Source organism: Camelus dromedarius, chromosome 1, assembly GCF_036321535.1.
Source record: "Camelus dromedarius isolate mCamDro1 chromosome 1, mCamDro1.pat, whole genome shotgun sequence".
Classification (NCBI taxonomy): Eukaryota; Metazoa; Chordata; class Mammalia; order Artiodactyla; family Camelidae; genus Camelus; species Camelus dromedarius.
Window position 1 is genome coordinate 5,403,294 of NC_087436.1, and position 11,884 is coordinate 5,415,177.

Consider the following 11,884-nt stretch of genomic DNA (forward strand, 5'->3'; position numbering starts at 1 on the left):
AGCCTGCGCGCCCGCCTGGGCGGCCGACCGCCCGTCGGCAGGTGCCGGCGCGGCCTGGGTACGAGGGGCCCCGGCGGTGGTGCGGCGCGGGCTCCCCTCCCGGGACGCCCTGGCCCGGGATACAGAGCACGCGTGGTGCTGCGGGGACCGCGGAGGTCAGAAGAAGTGGGAAGAACTTCCTGCCCCTCTACACCCCCGTCCCCACGCCCCCCTCGCCCGGGCTGGTCCTTCCCTCCCGAGGGCATCTCCATCCCCAAAGCGCTGGCGCGGGGCCCTTGGGCCGGACTTTCTGGCCTGAAGGAATACGGGAAACTGGAAGGCAAGGATTCCCCTCCGCTTTCCAGCTCTCCCGAGCAGGGAGTGGAAAAAGCAGAAGTCAAGACATAAGGCCAAAATGATAACCACGTCGTGCATTCATTCAGGGAACACCGCATTGACTTGACTGCCTCCTGGGTCAGGCAGTGTTCTGGGAACTGGGGCCGGAGTAGTGCACAGGGACCAAAGTCTCTGTCCGGAAGAAGCCTGCCTACAAGTTGGCCCGCCTCAAATTTACAGCAAGCGAGGGCCACGCAGAGCAAAGCAGAGCGAGCTTTGGTCAGCCGGTCAATGCAGAAGATCAGACCAGGTCCGGTGCTCAGTACAGGTTGGGGGAAGGACGGAGCCTTAAGGTGTGGGCTGGAATCAGGGTGGAGTCTCGACTGTAAGGAGCTGCCCTTCCTGGCCTTGTGAGGCCATCTGTGAGTATTGAGGAGAGCTGCCCAGTAAAGGGGTCCAGGGGTGCTCAGACTGAGGCATCCTGTTAGTGGACCAGACCAGGGCTCACCCTTCCTAGGTCTGGCGAAAGGGTCAAGCCCTCTTCCTGTGCCTGGACGCCCACTGAGACCAACCAACTTGTGACGTCCTAGTCCTCTTCCTTTTTTTTTCCCTTTTAAGGTTCTCCTCAGCTCAGCTCCTCCTTGTACCCTTGAGTCACCCATCCTATCCCTTCATTCTTACTCCTTTCCGCCTTCTGTCCTCAGACTGCAGGATATGAGGGCCCATAAATCAGGCCCAGTCTTTGACGTTCGAGGATTTACAGTGTAGCAGACACAAGCATTGTCATTTCATTCACTTCAGCAGCAGCTCAGCACCACTGTGAATCCCTCTCGGCACAATAAATATGTTCCCAAAAGGTCTTGTAGATGTGGGACAGAGTGGGTGAGGGTTCCCGGTTCTGGTAGCATGAGACTTGCCATCTAGAAGACATGCTTTCTGAGCACATTTTCATCTATTTGTAATAAAACTCACTACTCCTCAGTCTTTTTAACTTTGCAAGTTTAATTTTCTCATCGAGATGTTTCTTGGCCACCTACCGAGAGAGAGTGAGTGTGTGTGTGTGTGGCTGCAGATTTAATCCATTTGCTCTCACAAGATTGTCAGGGTGATGACTACTCTTTATTCCGTATCATTTCATTTTGGCCAGAGCAGTGCCTGGCCCAGGGGGACAATAAATGAACACTCCTGACTGACTGACAGGTTTCTTTATTGGAGTCACTTACATTCTCCCTGGAATTTCAGCGTGAAGGTTGTATTTGAAAAGTTACAGATGATCTAGCATAATACCTCACCTCTGCCTTTCACCTCATCCACATTCTACAGATTGATTTGACAGCCGCCTTATAACTGAAGCCAGCCAGGTTCTCCCGAGTGACCCCCCCCAGACTAAACTGTGTCCACGTTGCCTTGTTTCCTTCCACGGGACCCGCACTATTGTCTCTTGAACGGCCCTCCCCCTTGGCATAGTTGATTCTTTCAGCACGGTGTCCGCTGCCTGTCTCCATGCTCCATTTTGCTCATAAACCCTTCCTAAGAAAGTGAGATCCTTGCATCGAAAGTAAATTTTATATAATCCAGACTCTGCACAACTACTAAACAAGACATTTTGAATGAATGTGGCTTTGTTTTGGCCTAAAGCATTTTCCTTGAGGAAAAGCATCTGTTCCACCAACCAGGAGAACATAATTGCGAGCATTCTTTGTGGTTTTCATGTTTTCTTAAACCTTAGGAGGGAGTGCCCACTCCAGCTGGATGCCTGCAGAGAGCTACCTGCAAAGCCCTGCTGAGGGACATGCTAGAATGTACTTGGGTATTAACCATGATAATTTGGGAGAAGGAGGGTGGGTGTCACTCCTAAAAAAAGGTTTTTTTGAAGTGAAATAAGATTTAAAGCCAATTCTCCATTCAATTAATCACTTAACACCCAGGAGGGCAGGAACCATGGGGCCTGACTTTTTCTCAGAAAATCAAATGTTAGAAGTTTTCTTGCTCTCTCTTCTGATTCAACACACACACACACACACACACACACACACACACACACACACACACACACACACACACACACACACACACACGTATGCATGCAAAATTAGTTAAGACTTTTCCCAGAACTTTTCAGTATTGTAGTGGCAGGTAATGGAGTTTGAGTTTCTTTTCTGTGCGGAGAACTATGACCCACCTAAATGTCCACTGTGTGTCTATAATGGCTACTGAGCAAAACTTCTCCACTCACTTTGGTGAGGCTGGGAGCTGGGGGTGTCATTAGTGAGCAAAGCAAATGCCGGCACCTCAGCAGGAAAAAAGACTGCTCAAGGGGGAAAAAGGAAATGCACTAATCTCTCAGAGCATCCTTTTCTCTCTCCACTGTCTCTACCCTGAGAAACACACAGCCTTGCTATGTCTCAGTACTTCAGGTCATATTAATACTCTGTTTTCCCAACCAAAAAACTAATAATACAACACACTTTTCCTTCTACCTTGTTTATCTAGATCAGTCACCCTCTACCTCCCAGTGTAGCAACTGCCAACTAACCGAGAAAGGCTTGCTTGCTGAGACCAATGGTCGAGGGTTGTGTTAAGGCCCGGCTCTCGAAAGGAGCAGGTGCACGTTGGGAGATGGAATGTTAGAGGTGAGTGGCCACGAGAAATAGGTGACAAGGACTAGCCTTCAGGTGGCCCTCTGTGGCTGTTCCCATTCAAGTGAAGCTGCTTTTTCCTTTGGGAAATCACAGTTGAGTATGCAAGATTTCTTTTTGAAATCTCAGAAGGGCTTGTCTGACTCAGAAGTCAGAGGGAGTAGGCCGCCTGAAATAGCCCCAAATAAAGAGGAGCCCTGGTGACCTTGGATCACCAAACAAAAGCTGATTTCACCGGGAGGCGGGAGACCGGGGACTTGGTCCGGCTTTACTGCTAACAGACAGCACAAACTTGACCTCAAAATCCTCTCTGCTCCTCTTCTTTACAGGAGAGATTTGCCATGGAGTCTGCCTCATTCCTCTCACCCCTTTGGAATTCTTCCATTCTGTGAGCTACCACAGACAGTGATGAAAAGGCTTTACCAACGTAATGGTGCCGCCATGACAATATGCGCACGGAACACGTTGCAGAGGCTCAACTCGAAGGCGCCTTGGAGGCCAGCAAGAGATGTTGAACATGCACTTCTCCCTACATTCGTCCCATCAAGGTATCTCTCTTTTATCTGTTATTACAGTTTGGAAAGACAAGTTCTACTGAGAACCAAAAAAAAGAGGAGGAAGAAGAGTTGGGAAATCCCTGGCCAAGGCAAGTCTCGGGAATTGTACTGCATTTGGGGAAACTGAACAAATTATGTGTGGGTATCCTCATTTCAATTTTTATGTATTTACTTTTTCATTTTTATTGAAGTAGAGTCAGTTTCCAATGTTGTGTCAATTTCTGGTGTACAGCATCATGTTTCAGTCATACATATACACACATAGGTTCCTTTTCATTTTCTTTTTCATTATAGGTTGCTACAAGATATTAAATCTATACAGAAGAAATTTGTTGTACACATTTTAATTTTTAATATGTGTTTGATATCATGGGAACAACAACAAAAGGGGCCAGTGTGGTCCCAAGGTCAAGAAAAATAGCTGTAGCACATCGGTGAGTTGTAAATAAGAAAGTGACATTGCTGTGAGCCAAGAACGGAAGTCCAGTGTCCTGCAGTCCCGTAGAGTCCCCCTGGTGACATCTGTACAGCCCTGAGAGCAAGGGGCATCCCCTAAAATGTGGACAGCCACCAGCGCTGCGTTTGGTTGCATCCTCCCATCTCTAAGATGCCATTTTTCTCTCCCCGGAAATCACGTGTCGGATAGGAAGGCTTTTGTCCGTGTCATGACAAATCGTAGTCAAGAGGTCAAGACGCAGCTACAGATCTTCCTTTCTTGGATACTGACCCTCTCCTTTCAAAGGTCCTGGGAGAAGGACCCTTTCACTTTGTGATCATTGTGTCAAATGTGATCCTTCCCTTGGCTACGAGCCTTTGTAAAAGAGGTGCGTGGCCCCAGTCCACTACTCAGCGGACGTTAAAGAAGTCTAGTTGGTTAGCAGAAAGGAAAATAGAGCTTCACTCATCTGCCATTAAAGTAGCCTCAGCTGCTTTTGAAGTTCAAGACAGTTCAAGGGATTTTCAAGTCCTTTTCTTCTGTGATTATGACTGTCTGCCATCTGCCATCTTCATAGGAAGAAAAGGACTTGCTCTCTTCTGTCCTAAAACAGCCCTGCAACATCCTAAGGCATCATTTTCTTCTTCCAGTTTTATTTTTATTGGCGCAAATTGCTCTGATGCATTCCCCATCTTCCTGGACCACCTTTTCTCCTTCCTCATCACCTGAATTGTCTTTTACACATCTTCCAGGACATTAAGAGGGTAAAAAACAGTTTTTCTCCTGCTGACAGCTCAGAAGGATTTATAATTAAACAAATGCCAACCAGGGAAAATAAATGGAGGGGAGAGTCATTCATGTTCAAATTTACTTTTTGAAGCACCTGTCACGTCCCAGGAGCTATCAGATGCCTGAGGATATATTTTCTCATTTCATCTTCCCACCAGCCCCTGGAGGAAAGTTGGAGTTTCCCTCGGTGATCACAGAGAAATGGAGAATTAATTTTCCCAGAGCCACACTGATGCAGGAAAAACCGATGTGGGGCGTGAGGAGGGCTGTGTCCCAGGTCTCGGTTGAGTCCCTGGGACATGCCCCACCAAGTGTGGGCCCTTGGCTTCATGCAGGAAAGAATTCAAGAGTGAGCCACTGTTGAGTAAAGGTAGATTTATTTAGAGAGATACATACTGCACAGAGTGTAGGCTGTTTCAGAAGACAGGAGAAAGGCCACGAGGTGTGGGGCTGGGCACTCAGATGAGAGTAGGAGTAGGTGCACACTCCACAGACAGTGTGAGCCATCTCCGAAGGGGAGGGAGCAAAAAGGCCGCCACGAGGCACCATGTTGCCAGTTTTTATGGGCTCAGTGGCTTCATGTGCTAATAAGTGGAAGGACTAACTACCCTGGGGAAGGGGCTGGGATTCCCAGAAATTGGCCATCTCTCACTCTTTGACCTATTGTGGCTAGCCACGGGACTGTCATGGCGCCTGTGGGCGTGTTATTCACCATACTAGTATATTACAATGAGTGTGTAATGAAGCTCAAGGTCTACTAGAAGTCAGATCTCCCACCATCCTGAGCCTCAAGGCTTCTGGGGGTTGAATCTCTCACCATTCTGGTATTAACTTCTGTCTTACTCCTTGAGTGGCTGTGCCCTGTCCACTTCCTTCCTGTCTCAACACCACAGGGGACAGGCACGGTTATCATTTCTCTCCTGGTCTACCCCTTCGACTCCTGTGACTCTCACTGGACACTAAGGCCCTGGATTTTGGACAGAAACCTTCCTGGGTGACGCTTTTATAGGTTTCTCTAAGTTCTCTTCCTGATGACTGCCCTCCCTGGATTTCGCTCAAGGTAGACTCGTGGAATGGGAGACACACGTTCCCACGTGTCTGAGAACAGAACACGACACTCAGACAGCTATCTTTCTGGAACAGCCTAAATAAAACTGTTGAGCCAGGAGGCAGCGGTGGTGACTAAGACATCATGGGGAAGCTGGCCTGGGGGTTGAAGCCCACCCAAAGGGCGGGCTCCCTGAGCCTCCTGTTCATCCCGGGCGAAGCCAGTCACCCCAGATGCCTTCCCCTGGATGTCTGTGGGCAGTTAGATCAGAGGATCCATCTCCTGGTCTTGGAGGACAAAGGGAATGAATTATCATTCCTCCTTCCGTACTCATGATTGCTACCGAATCACAGCATCGGGGCTTGGGAGAAATACACTATTTTCCCAGTTGCTCCCTTTGAAGACTCAATTTATGATTCACCGTAGATGTCAGCGTCTCTTTTTCATAAGATTCCTACCGGTCTCCCTCCACCTGTTTCTAATTCAAAATTCCTGGTCAAGTTTTTTTTGGTTTGGTAATTTTTTGTTTGTGTGTGGGAGGTGGGTATATTTTAAAGTCTGATGGCAAGGCAAATTAGCATCTTCACTGATAATTTGACAAAGGTGTTTTTAGATTGGTTGGAGTTACTGAAAGCACAGAGGCTCCAGGAAATGACTAGTGACTTATTAAGCCCTCAGGCAAGCAAATATCTTCCCCCTTGAAGTTCTAACTCTTTAGATAAATTCCATTTGTATCTGAAAGGATATATTAGAGAAAAGACACTAGTGGCTGTCATTTTTTTTTTTGTTCCACTGGACAGTCAGTGGAAAAAAAATTCCTTACTTTCTTTTGTGAATGGCTTTTTAGACACACATAAAACCAAAGTGAAAAATGTGAGAATCGGCTAATTATTATAGCTACTATTATTCCTATTTACTGAGGCAAATGATTATACTACACACCTGTTAAAAACAAAAACAGAAACAAACAACAGCCTTTTAAGAATTCAAAGTACTTCCTAATATCTTTTTCTTTCTGCCTACCAGATTTCTGTTCGAAGATGATTATCGCTGTGAAACCCACTGTCAGGAGTCTCAGCCCAGCTCAGGGGAAAGAAATCTCTTGTTCTGCAGAGTCTGTTCAGTCTGGCCTGGGAACCCACTGTCACCTGTTCTGGGAGCTAGAGTAGTCTGCTCATTTTCGTTCTGCATCTTGCCAAGCTGGTGACACCTTACTACCCTTTTTAATGAAATATCCACAATGAGGTAAAGTGCGCTGCAGCAGAATCCTCTCCCACTTCCCAAACAATGGGGAAACTACAACTCTGTGAGTAGATACTCATTGAATCCCCATTTTTGAAAAAAATGGGGTAGGGGGAGTTAGGTTTATTTGTTTATTTTGTTTATAATGGAGGTGCTGGGGATTGAATCCAGGACCTCATGCATGCAAAGCACACACTCTACCCCTGAGCTATACCCTCCTCCTCAAAGCTCCATCTTATAGTTGAGAAACTGAGCCCCTGAAAGGCTTTGTAAAACTGGACCAAAGTCACACGTTTATAAGGACCAAAGGCAGAATTTGAATATGGGGAGCTGGTTTCAGAGCTGGCATGTTAATCCATCTCGTTTTTAGTCCTCCCTGCTGTTAGTACAGTGCTAGGTGTGGTACGACCCCAAAAAAGACATTTCAAATCTAGGAAGTGCACATTTCTATTAAGCACTTGGTGTTTATTTGGTAACTCCGCACAATTCGAGTCATAAGTATGTAGTTTAAAACTCTATTGCCGACAACAAACTAAGCCATTCTGCTTTTGTCTGACATGGAAAGGACAGTGCCCAGAGTGTACAGGAACTAGACATTGAGTCGATGAAACCGTCACTGTGTCTCAGATGGAATACCCTTTTCCGTGGCTACAGACATGAGAAATGAAGCTTCTGAAACCTTATGAAGGAAAAAGGGTCTGCTGCCCTGATTCTTAGCAATAAAACCTGGCTGTAAAATCACCGTTACTGTCTTGCTGGTGCTGACAGCCTGTGATGAAGGAAACTTACAATATGTATTCAAGTATGTTTCTGAAGGACAGAAGGAGAAAAATGCGAAGTTAGGGAGATGACCTCCTAGTTTCTGGGTGAAGGTGAACATTCTAAGTTGGAGACAGAGTTTCTGTTCCCTGTGACCTTGAGATTCTCGTGGACTTGACCAAAAGAGCAACCTGTGGAGACCCTCAATGCATCCATAAAAATGGATCATTGTGCCCTCAGTGAGTGCCCTCTAATGTGAGGCCTCCAGTCATCTTCCTTTGTGTTTGTTCCCACCCCGGATAGAACCCTGGTCTTCTTGCAGTGTCTCCTCCCCACAAAAAGCCCTCCAGACCGCTCTCTGCCTCTCCTATGGTGATGTTCCTGCAAACTGTCCTCAGATTACCAGCCTGATCTGTTTAAACACAAATTGATCACAACCCGAGCCCCAGGTCTTAAGGTCTCAGTCTCCCTTTGTCTGCAGGATACAAACTTCTCCTTAAGCGTGATCTGCTCTGCCCTGTAGGCCGGGCCTCCCACTCCTGCAGGTCTCGGGGTTTCCTGACATACCTCAATTCCTGTCCTCAGGCCTGCCGATCTTTGCTTCCTTTCTCATGCTCACGCCACAAGGATAGATTCCAGAACTTATTCTAGAACATTCTAGAGTTCTCTTCCATTACACTTTTCTTTAGAGCCTCTTTTTCCTAGAACTTAACGTATTGCACTGATCATAGTGTAATAGCTGATTGACTACGCGCCAGGTGCTATCTTAAGAACTCCATGTGTCACCGGAGTTGTCACCATAACCATAGGAGACAGGTGGATTTAGCGAGTTTTACAGAGGAGCAGTGTGGGGTACTGAGAGGCTGAGCAATTGGCCTGAGACCATTCAGGAGGAGAGCAGCAGAGCTGGGATTTGAACTCAGGTAGCCTAACTCTAGAGTCCATGCACTTGACCATCACTCTGCCTCTTATCAAGGTTGTCCAACAAGTGTTTGGAGGCAGTGTAGACAGACGCCCAGTCATGATCCAAGCTTTGAAGTCAGAGGTCCCCGTTTCTCTCTCTCTCCAAAGGCTGTTATTAATTCACTGGAGAGTTTTATAACTAATGATGTCTTAAAATGAAGATAACCCTCACTCATTTTTTGACTAAAGAGGTCTTTCTGTCCCCTCTTCTTTATCTCCGTCACTAACTACATTACCAGGGAAGTCTCTCATCCTTCCGAGAACTTTCTAGGATGAGTCCTTAACCTCGCTGCTGCAAATTAATGATTATCTCCTCTAGTTTATTTGATAGACCCTCCCTGCAATTGACTGTAAACTCTCTGATGGCAGAAATTTTGCTTTCTTGCTCTTTCTTTTTTTGATCAGCTAAGGATCCCTGTCCTGCCTCTCAACTGCAGTGTCTGTCCAATGCCAGGTGCATGCGGTTCCACGTTTAACACGTCTTTTAATCACTGCTGAGTGAAATTAACAGAACTATGAAGCAGCCAAATGCACTTACACCCATGATAAACCTTCACAGAAGAAAACCAGGATGGACAACAGCTAATTCTGATGGCGTTAGGGAGACTGGAGCCACGTGAAGTTCATGGTCTTGCTTGGCTGTCAGAGGATTTTATACAAGGAAGACCTACATCATGGAAAACAGCAGTCAAGCAGCACTGATTTCTGAGCTCACACCTAAGTGAAATTTATTCATCTCATTTCTTTGATGAGCTGGAAGAAGACCAGGGGAGCATTTTCCAAGATGGAACCCATGCAGAATCTGTGTTTTCACAGATACCGTGGTCACGTTCACTCCACGGTATTACTAAGGCCTGGCAAACAGCCTCTACTTCCATTCCTTGACTGGTTTAAATATATGGTAGAGAAATTTTACATGACAGGTGGTTCACAAGACTCTATTTAATAGCCTACCTGTTACAGCCAAGATGTAATGATTTTGGAGACTAACTTCTAGGAAAGACCTCCTTCCTAGTTTGAAATCATGATGTCAAATGAAGTTCTTCTTTTTTAATTTTAGATTTTGAAGTTTGTGTTACAATTTAAAATATGTGTGTGTGTGAAAGTGTGGTTTTGAACTAATAATTGCTGACTGCTGTAGCCTGGCTAGAAGAAAATTTAAGAGCCACCAAGCTAAAATGGGACATGAAATGTCCCTGTTTTATGGATATTCTTATGTAAAGTAAATTAAGGAAGTGACGATTCATTTTGCATCTCGTGTGCTTTGAGCAGTTAATTATACTGTGAAATCGGACTAAAATTTTTCTAACTACATAGAATGAACCAAACACACTTCAACAAAAATAAATAAAAATGCTATTTATAATATTTCCTTTTTCCTTAGTAGGTTTCATCTGATACACTTAGTAGGTTTCGTCTGAAATAGTGCATTGGCAACTGACAAGTATGGAGTTTCCAAGCAATGCTCCATTTAAATGTGCCTTGTGAAGCTGATCAGACGCAAAACTGCATGGGAGAAAGGGAGCATGTATTTCTGAAACTATGAGTGAGTTTTCATTAGAAATTTAATTTTGAAAGATATAAAAAGGGCTTTAAAATATACCAAATGCTGGTGCAGGATGGTAATTTATCATAGGGCATCGTGTTACAATGCTAAGTGCCCACAATAGAAATTCTGTGCTCTACCACAATTAGGTACATGACTTTAATAACGACAAGAGAAAGTCAACTATTCTGGTCCTCAGCTTCTATAACTGCAAAAATAAAAGTTCAGCTAGTTGATTTCAAGATTCTGTTTCCAACATTTTCTGATTCAATTTCCAATTCTCTGATTTTTTTACTAGAAAAAATATATTCTCATAATCTTTATTGTGAGTAGACAATTGCTTTTTAAAGAATCTTTTTATTTTCTTTAAAGGGAAACAGCCTGATTCCAGAGAGATTTTTTTGGCTGGACATCCCATCAAAGCAGTCATGATGTCTTAGAAACCTGCCTACCTGAACCTTAAAGACTTTTCTAGCCAGAGGCAGAGTATAGCTCACGCTAAATTTTTTTTTCAAATGTTTAAATAAACAAAAAAACACACAAACTTACTAAGGAGCAGGGCAAAGAAGGTGGAATCTAAAAAAAAAAAAATAAAGAAGAAAGCTTCCAAGGGAGAAAGATAAAGATCCTCTAATCAGAATTTCCATTTGTTTAGAAAAGTCTATTATCTGAATTATTCTCCAAGTGTTGAACAGTTTAGGATTCTTAGACTCCCTTTGGTCCTTATCTTTCTATATAAATACGAGTTATGAAATGACAGTGGCCACTTTCTGTTTGGGCCTGTGCCGATGGTTCTGTGATGTGTGAACTCCTTGGAGCACCAGAAAGGGACAGTGATTGATGGCTGCGGCCAGTCTTCCATACACATGCAAATTGTGTTTGCATTAACATTAATAGTGTTTAGATGTAGAAGGAAACATCGCCTTTATCATTACATAATAAAATGACAATGAATATTAATAATTTCTAGATTTAAATGTAAATTAAAACCACTGCAATTATTAAAACTTGTGATGTCTGCTATGGGTTTGTTCTTTGCCATTCTCTGAATCTAACATTGTGTGGTTATGCACATTGATAACCCCAGGAGGCACATACAGGGGACTCTGAATCTGTTACTATGGAGACTATTGGCCATATTTTAAAAGAAAAAGCAACCATTATTATGCATAAATTTAAATATCATTTTCCGTTTTTTAAGAATTGTTACTGAAAATTAAACATCACGTTAAAAAAAATGTTTAACTCCTATGCCTCCTATTTTTCTTCCCAAGGAAAATACAGCTGGTTTCAACAATATGAACAAATAAGCTGAGTTTTTAAAAACAGTGAGCTACAACTTCTGTTTTCCTCTAAAAATGCTCCCACATTAGTATGTACATGGGCTCTCGAGACTGATCTGGGTCAGACCATAGCTCTGTCCCTTATCTGATGTCTCTTACTGTTGGTAACAGGAAAGGGATCACAGAGAGGAGTTGGAAAACACAGGGGACGTATTTTGAGACGTATCTGAGAATGCTGACCAAAATGATTTTTAGGATGAGTGGACAGAACAGCACATTTACCTTGTAGTATTTACCAATGTAAATT

The 11,884-nt window shown here is 44.4% G+C and overlaps 1 long non-coding RNA gene across 1 annotated transcript; it reads left to right on the forward strand.

The window, feature by feature from the left end:
• Positions 1-2,494: 2,494 nt before the first annotated feature.
• Positions 2,495-11,515, forward strand: LOC116156725 (uncharacterized). The gene is made up of 5 exons (XR_010380971.1): positions 2,495-2,948; positions 3,284-3,502; positions 3,806-3,945; positions 6,811-7,090; positions 9,154-11,515. It is a non-coding gene; the product is annotated as an uncharacterized LOC116156725 (long non-coding RNA).
• The last annotated feature ends 369 nt before the right edge of the window (positions 11,516-11,884 follow it).